This window comes from Pinus tabuliformis, chromosome 4_2, assembly GCF_031772625.1.
Source record: "Pinus tabuliformis cultivar Carrire ecotype Pingquan chromosome 4_2, CPIR1, whole genome shotgun sequence".
NCBI classification, from domain to species: domain Eukaryota; kingdom Viridiplantae; phylum Streptophyta; class Pinopsida; order Pinales; family Pinaceae; genus Pinus; species Pinus tabuliformis.
In genome coordinates this window covers 170774427-170783751 of record NC_142304.1, presented here as the reverse complement: position 1 = coordinate 170783751, position 9325 = coordinate 170774427, and the positions used below count along the sequence as shown (strand labels likewise).

Below are 9325 nucleotides of genomic sequence, written 5' to 3'. Positions count from 1 at the left end.
TGATAAACACTTTCCTCACCATTTACAAGGAGATAAATACATATAAAGTTGAGAAAATTCCTAATTAAATACAACTTGCAAATTGTGAAATGTGCACTATCTTTAGCCAACCTATAATAAAACATGGTATGATCAACAATATATGCTTTAAGAATTGAAATAACTTCAGTTGGAAACAAATTCTGGAAGTTGTTTACAGCTAAAACAATTTTGTTTTCAAATCACATTCATTAATTATCTGCATAAATGGAATGAGAGGTAGCAATGAGTACAACTCCAATACCATATCCATCGTTGGACAACTTAATGGAAATATGCTAAGTTGTTTCCTCTCCAAGGAGTTCCACAATAACCAATTGCAAATTGTTTCTAAATTTAGGATAGTGCTCATAAAGACCAACATCCATGGTAATAATTGTTCTCTTCATTTTGTTTGTTGCATAACTCTTCACCCTGCCACCTACTACGCCTGGAGCTCCATCTCTAGCAATCTTTCTTGAGTATTCCCACAATTCCATATGCTTCATACTGAGTTGCTTCTTTTGTGACTAAATCACAAACTTCCACAATTAACCTTTGTATTTAAAAGGGACATTTGAAATATGCAATACTTTTTTATATATTAATTCTACATAAATTGCTAAAATATCATTCAAATAACGAGTCACATGAAAATTAATATTGAAATAAACATGACGCTTACCCCTAAAACATCTTTCATAACTCTATCAACTTCTCTCAAATCCGCAAATTCATCTTGATGCATGGTTGAGACAAATGGAGTCCTGCAATAAACATTAATGTTTTGTAATGTTTGGAGACTAGTAAGAAGATAATAAACATGAATTGCTTAACATATATAGGGAGATGTTGAAATATGAAATATCCAACTATTTTTAACAGTTGTAGCAACTTCAAAAATATGTGCAAAACTGTATAATCCTTTTCAAGGATTTCTAAATCTCAATTCAACAAACTAATACAACGGGTTATGTCATACATGGTTAATTTCTTACATGTTTGGGACAGAAATGTAGTTAGAACATAGTGTCAAAATTACTCTATTCTTCACACATGTTAGAATCATATTTGATGGCTTGATATACAACTTTCCATGTAGAAGCTTTACATTAGAACACAAGGGGGAGAAACATGGGAATTGAGCCACAACATGTTTAGAGAAAGAAAAAAATTATCACAATGATACTATATTTTGTTGCATGGGCTATTCCTAAAATACTTAGTAGATGTGCATGAAACAAGTTCCTTGCCAATCAATTGGACAACCATCCCATTATTCTTTCTGATAGGTGCAACTACTGACTTGGGAAAATTGTGTTGAAACAAAATTATAATCAATGCAATGAAACAATTGTACACAAAAATCTCTGCATACAAACCTAAGGATAAATGGATCAAAGAGGCTTGAAGTGGTCACATCTCCAAAAATATTTTGCTTCTCTTCCATCCTAAGAATCACCCTTCTCACAATGTCATCAAGATACATTTCCAAAACCAATTTCTCAAAACCCTGAAGAAAACTACAAAGAACCATTAGAACTTCTTCAAACTATAAGTCAGGTAGTCAATAACCCTACAAAGTTAATCAATGAAAAATTTCATGCTAGAAATTAGGAATTTACCTTATTGCCTGGATTCAAGCTATCTGCATCAAAATCATCATCATAACGAGTCTATGGCAAATGAGATGACCAAAAATTTCCTCATTCCATGTTTATTACCTAATTAACAAAGCCAATTCCAAATATTTCTTATAGTCCAAACTCCATAAGAAAGGTGAAAAATGAATATTAATTGATATATTCAACAAAAGAAGTATACTTAGCAAGATTATAGAGTGGGAAAATGAATAGTAAAAGGCGAAAGGTTACCATTCGACCATATTTTAAAAGACGGCATTGAGTTATTGTATCTGCTCGCCTACATAGCATGCATTGGTTCCTATCCCAAGACTTACTGCGACCATAACATCTTCATTGTAATAGTGTGCTCCAACTAGTGTTCCAACAATATCATTAACATAAAAATGTCAAATCAAATATGAGCCTTAGAATACTCTACAAAACAACCAACAATCAACTTTGAAGACACTTATTTTTTTACAAACTTGCAAGCCTTGCATCAATTTAAATCATGTCAAAATTGAAAATAATAAATCAACATGATAAAATATTTCCTTGAGGCTACTATGAAATTTTTTTGTTCACAACACCATGATAAAATTGATTTTGAAAAGTCTATCATATTTTCTAGAGACATCTAGTATGAAAATTTTCCATTTACAACACCATGATGTCATTGAACTTGAGTTGATTTATTTTGTTAGCTCTGTCAAGCTCCTGAATAACAAAGATGGATAATTTTAAGACTCCAAGTAACAGACAAATAAAAACCTATATGATAAGACTTGAAATTATATTATTCACAATATATGTAAGCAAGAAAACAACTGAAATGATAATTGTGTGGCTCTTGAAAAATCTATCATGCAATATCAATTTCTTATATATCAACTATACCAATGAAAATATAAGTTATATTAATCTTTCCAAGGCTACAACTCACATATTCAGCCCTTTTTGAGAAATTTCTTGTTCTAAGCAAAGCCCAACATCTTTTCCAATCTGTAAATGACCGAATATGTTATTAATACTTAGATGCAGTCACTTTAGAATATCAGTTTCTCACTGAAATTCCTCATAACATGTACCCATGCAAATCAATTATTAGTTACTTTGATAATGGGTATGATTCCATTAGAATAACTACTTAGAAGACAATTTAAAAAATTAAAGGTTACATAAAGTTGTTAATGACATGTTAGAGAATATTAACCAAAGTTCTCATGAAATTACTATACTTCACAACGGAGAAAGGGATTCTTGATAATTAAGCATAGATACAACAAAATATGTTTAGTAAATTTAGGCATAGGCATTGAGGCAACTTCAAGTCAATGGCTAGTAAACCATTAATTGGAAATATGAGAAAATTGGATTTGACACAATTAAATTACAAATTTACAATCAACACAAATGTGGTTTAGTAGAAGGTGAGTGGGCCATAACACCATTAATTGCACAATCCAATAAAATTGAAAATTGAAAATTTAAATATGTATTATGTATATGTGAAATGAAATTTAATGGTCAAAAACTATATAATACTGCCAATCGTACAATGTTTAAAATTTTGCAGAACATCAATTTTTACATTCTAGGTTTAATTTAAAACATCATATATGTCCTAAAACTAAAAAACATGTTATTGTCAAAATGCTCAACATGCAGGATCATCTCAAAGTTGTGATTGAAGTTGTCTCTAAGTTGTTCTCTGACTCCCCACCAAGTGTCCCCTCACCCACAAAGCTTTTTTATTTCCAAGGCCTTTTCCCAAAATTGCTTCCTTTTGGATCTTATCATGGCTTCATCATTGTCTTCATAACAACTATGTCCACCACCTAAATAAAACCACAAAACAATAATTTATTGGAGATTTCAATATGTCCAAGTTCAGTAAGTGAACAAGTTGCTAATATGTTTTCATAATATTAAAAAACAAGAACTTAAATTTTGTTATCCATTCAATAAGTGAACTAGTAATTGAATTACAAAATGACCTGCATCCCCTGAAGTCTAGAATCTCTTTTAAAATTTTAGCACTTTCAAAAGATTTAGTGAATTCCAATTGAATCCTATAAGATTAAATTTAGCTAATATACCATCTTTTTTGAGTTTCTTAGCATATATCAACTCCTACATTTTCTCTATAATAAATTCACACCAACCAAGGTAGTATAATGTACAAGCAAATCCAATACATGCATTACATGTATTTGAATGTGATACATTCAAGTACATAGAATTGAGTGTATTACTAAAGCAACCTCATAGTTTCCTGATAAATATTGATGTCAAGAAATAGAAAGTGGTATTTGGAAAACAAAGTAGTATAATGCACAAGCAAATCAAAATAAACGCATTACAAAATACATAGCAAATTGAAGTTATAACTACATTAACGTAATAGTTTTCCTAATAAATATTGATGTCATTTTTTCCTGATAAATATTGATGTCAAGAAATAGAAAGTGGTATTTGGCAAACAAATTAGTATAATGCACAAGCAAATCAAAATAAACGCATTACAAAATACATAGAGAATTGAAGTTATAACTACATTAACATAATAGTTTTCCTGATAAATATTCATGCCAATAAATGGAAACTGAGAATATCATCTCACCACTAGAAAAATGGCTTCTTACCTTTGATCTGAAACTGATTGCATATTTGACGCAGAGAGTAGCGGTCTCCTATGCTAATATCATAATTTTCCTCAAACACCAGATGCCTAAATCTTGCCTTCAGAGCTTGCTTCAATATAAAGTTACAAGAAATAACACATAATCATTTAAAAGAAAAGATGTCATTTCCTTGTCACGGGCCAAATTGAGCACTTCGAAGAGCGCATCATGGATGGTACCCATTTTTTTGGCACTAACTATACTCGATTAATCCACTGGAACAAAATAACCAACACATGGATACTCAAACAAGTGCATGTAATTGGCACATGAAAATACACGTTATTATCACACTAGTAACAACAAAGAGAGACTTCACCATTTGAGTTCATTTTTATGACCATCAAAGAAAACAAGCACCTTTCTCTGGTCTAAAATGCTATACTCTTCCATTATAGACTTCCATTGAAAGCTTCCAAAATCCACAAATTGTTTCTCTAAATAATATCTTCCATTGGGATCAACATAGGCTGGCCCTTTGTTTAAATACTTTTCATAATGACGAGGGGTAATTGACATTATAGGCTTGTTGTTCAATTCTTTCCTTAAAATAAAAGAGGAATGACCCTTGAAAGTGCCACTATATATCATCAACTATGGTTGTAACCACCTTGTAATGAACCAAACTCCAAAGCTGAGATCAAAACCCATACCAAACATATTATTCTTTATAGGTCTTGTATGATAAATGGGCACAAATTCTTTCAGGACATAAAGGAGGTAATCTCTTGTCCACTTCACTGTAGATCCATGTTTAGACCTGCCTATAGAAAAAATAGTTAAAGTAGGCATAAGATTTATATCCAATAAATGAATAAAAGGAATCCAAAGTTGAATTGCAGAAACATGAAGAACACTAAAAGATAGTAATATACATGAGGTGAGGAGTGTTGGAAAATGGAAAGTGGTAGTTATTAATCTTATTTTCTTAACCATGATAATTTCTTTTAAATCTTAATTACTTCTTTAGTTAGATATTGTCATCAAACAATATCAAGGACAATAACAACAATAATAGAGGACACAGATATTAGGTTCTAAACTAGGGAAAAACCATCCAAGGGGAAAACCGGAAAACTCTTCTCTTCTTAAAATATGATTCAAATGAGATACAAAGACCAAATCCCTAGACCAAGTCCTTCTCCTAGTACCAGGTCATCTGTCCTTCAAGTCCTTCCTTGGTTCTGCACCAAACTTCTACACACTGAATTTGTACTTTAGGAGATTCTAGGACATTCTAGACTAAAAAATAATTCTTTTTACACACTGAATGTCCTAGAATCTCCTACACATTTTTTAGCCTTCTCAAGGGGTTGAATTGCCTCCTGTAGGCTGAATTGCCTCCTGTAGGCTGAATTGATGTTCCCAGGGTCAATTTGTACTTTAGGAGATTCTAGGACATTCTAGACTAAAAAATAATTCTTTTTACAAATATATTTTTCTCGAAAGGGTCTTATAAACATGATGTTGACTCCTTTAACTCATGACAATAAATCCTAAAATCTAATAAACCCTAGAAGAATGAAGAACATGCTTTTACCTAGAAGACCATCAATAATGAGCATGAAACCCATGCTTTATAATAATAACTTTTTCTTTTCTTCTCTTGTTTATTACATAGGATACATATTGAAATGAGTACAACAATTATGACAACCGAAAGCAATTACAATTTCAAGACTCCCTCTTAACTAGGGAGGTATTCATAATTGTACAACGAGTACAACATCATATCTCAAATTGAAGAGTTCTCATAACAAGAGTCAGATTGATAAGGCATATTGTAAGCATCATCACCATGACAAAACTGTCTCAGAGGCCTAACTAGACAAGCTCTTCTTTAATAAAGAGCATTATGTTGGGAGGATTTTCGTGTGATACCACACTACATCTACAAGGTATATACCCCATCCGAATGTCTTCAAGGTATGTAATTTTAGGACTATTCTTATCTTAGATCTCTAATCCTGATTTCTCAAAGAATATCGGTCCTCTTTGACCACTCTTTTCTTGGATACTTGTCACATCCTCAAAGAGTGTCAATACCTTTCCTTTCTTTGATGTTATATCCTCAAGGAAACCACAAATGCTTATCCAACCCTCCATCATTCTCTCCTCATCACCTGAAGAAGAGAATGCACATGTGATGTCCAAGATCACTCCCTCTCAACCAGAGAGGGCATCCCTATTCTCCTTTAATATTGAGAATAGAACCTTCCTCCTATACAAGGAGACTACTTTAATCACTTTCAAAATCAGAGGAGATGTAGACTTCCTTTCTATTTGGGAAGTCACCATCACAAACCTTACAACTTGTCTTCAAAAAAGTATCAACTATTAGTTCCTTATAGCTACTTGAATCCCTCTTTCCTCTGCATCATCGAGTTTTTCTTCCTTTCAAGGTATCATGGAGCCACCTTCTCTCTTCAATCTTGTCATAGGTTCCAGGTTAATCTTCTTGCACATCACTTACTTCTTCGATATGAAGGCACTGCACAGAGCCTTCCTAAACTTCAAGTTGGTCATAGCTTCTTCTTGAAAGTGATCTTCCTTTGACCTTCAGGTTATCTTTTCGCATTGCGACCTTTTAATCCCAAGATGTCCACACCTTAAATTCATAGTTTCCAGGTACTAGATATTGAGATTCCCTTAATAATCCTCATACATTTTCATCCACACAGTTTAACTTTCTTCAATTGTAACCATGTATTCCTACAACACTTTTCCAGGTAGAAAAAATAACATATTAACCAGATAGCCAAATCATAAACAAGTTAGAATTACCTCACCGTGATGACCTTCTCATTCCATTAACATCCTCATCGACCATCTCCATTTGAAAATTCCTTCATGCATCAGAGTGACCAAGAATCGAATTTGATTACCAAGTTACAATTTTTTCTTCTGGAGACTATACTAGATGTTAATCATTATCTTACACATTCTAGAGAAATTATTAATCTTTATACATCCTTAAGTAAGTCAAATATTATTCTTTTCAAGCATCACATATCCATATAACTAAACATATTTTTATGTCCAACTTTTTCTTCACAAGATTCTATACATATGAATCTTATCCAAAGTTTTATATCCAACATGCATTCCTCTGCTTTTATCCGATCATCTAGCTATTTATATATCTCGCAAAGAGCTTGCGTCCCGACCCATTGCATTTATTCATTCCTTTAGCAGTATTGTTTCCACATTACATGGAATGCATATTATCCTTGTCATAGTGCTTCTACTAAGAACCTTCCAAGATGATGGTTATTCTAGGATCATGATGATCCACTTAAGCAAGATGAAAACCTCTAACATAATGTTAGATATTATCTGGTCTAATTTTCTATCCTAGATGATCTCTACAAAGAAAATTAATCATGCAAATTCCAAATATGCTACTATCATATGCTTATTTCCTATGATGCTTATGCAAAACATATTATCTAAAAGAAATATTAATCTTCAAAAAGAACGTGACAGTTAGTGAATCTTCTTTAGTAGTAAAGATCCTTCACTTCTTTCTTCTTTGCCTTTTTCTCAGGTTCTCCTGCTGCTTTCGCTACATGAACTTCACTCCTTTCCTTTCTCTTGTTGTTTTGTAGGCTTGGGAAGTCCTTCTTAAAGTGTCCAAACTCATTGCAATCGAAACATTGAACCATGGACATGTCTTTCTTCTCAGACTTACCAAACTTTCCCTTCCTTAGCTTCTTGACTCGGGCTAGAAAGGCTTGAGATTTCTTATCTGATCCAATATCACCATTAACCTTGATCCTTGATTCTTCCATTATTCACAACCCCAAAAACTCATCAAAGGGAGTTTAATCCTTCTTGGAGTAGATGCTTGTTGTAAAGCTTCTCCATTTTGGTGACAATCTATTCAGTACACAAATGGTTACTTCAGAATCAGTAATTCGTTCCCCAAGTCCTTGCAAATGGTCTCTTAGGTGAGATATTCTCATGAGAAAGGATGCCAAATCCTCATCCTTTGATTTATTCATTCTATGCAACTTATTCCTCAATGACATATTTTATCCTATTGTACTTACCGAGTACAAATTCACTAGCTTATCATACATAGCCTTGGAAGTCTTCAAATTTTCACGAATGGAAAAAGAGAATCTTTAGTGGATCCCACTAAGATCATTTGTGCCCTTACTTCCCTTTTCTTGTATTTTTCTAGTTCTTGTGTCTTATCTTTCTCAAGTTCAATAATTTTCCCAGTAACATATTCCATTACTTCTTGTCCTGTGAGTATCGAGTCAATTATTTTATTCCATGCTAGATAGTTTGATGCCTCAATGAGCTTATTTTGTTGGGTTGTGTTATATTCTTTCCACGACTAGCCCACGTAGTTAACCGGGGGGTTAGAGGGGGGGGCGGAGCCCCCCTTCGTTGCGCTGATTGTGTAGTGGGGGGTCACAGGGGGTTTGAGGTGTACCCGTAACCCCACTTTATGGCGTCCGGGACAGCGCCTCGGAAAATTTTGGTTTTGGACCCTTTGTTAGGTTGGGTGGACCCACCTATGGTTTTGTGCATGATTTTCGCACATGTTTTTGGACGCGACGGTTTTCGGTCCATGGTATTGGATGCTTCGGCATGTATAAATATGTATTGTAACATTGAAAGGAACATAATGAAAAATCAAGCTGGTAGTCCCGGTTTTGGGATCCAGGGGAAAATCTCTGTGTATATATGTTTTATGTGTTATGCTCTCACATTTTTTATTTTATGTGTTTTAGAATTTGTATGCAAGTAATTTCTGTACGGGGTTAAAACCTACATTTGGTATCAGAGCAGTTTTGGCTTCAAGGGGACGCCTTTGTTGCTGAGGGGTTTCACTCGGGCCTGTGGTAGACCCTGTTCAGTGGGAGATTTGCGAGATCAATTCTGGTGGTGAAAGAAGATGGTGAGCAGTGGAAAGATAAAGATCAAGAAATTTAATGGTCAGAGTTTTGAGTTGTGAAAACTCAAGATGGAGGATCTGTTGGTGGA

General features: G+C 33.6%; 2 pseudogenes; both read right to left on the bottom strand.

Annotated features, from left to right (window-relative positions):
* Nucleotides 1–230: 230 nt before the first annotated feature.
* On the bottom strand, nt 231–2868 carry LOC149168726 (hexokinase-3-like; annotated as a pseudogene).
* A 380-nt stretch (nt 2869–3248) lies between these two features.
* The window catches only part of LOC149168725 (uncharacterized), a 45946-nt pseudogene continuing 39869 nt past the window's right edge, over nt 3249–9325 (bottom strand).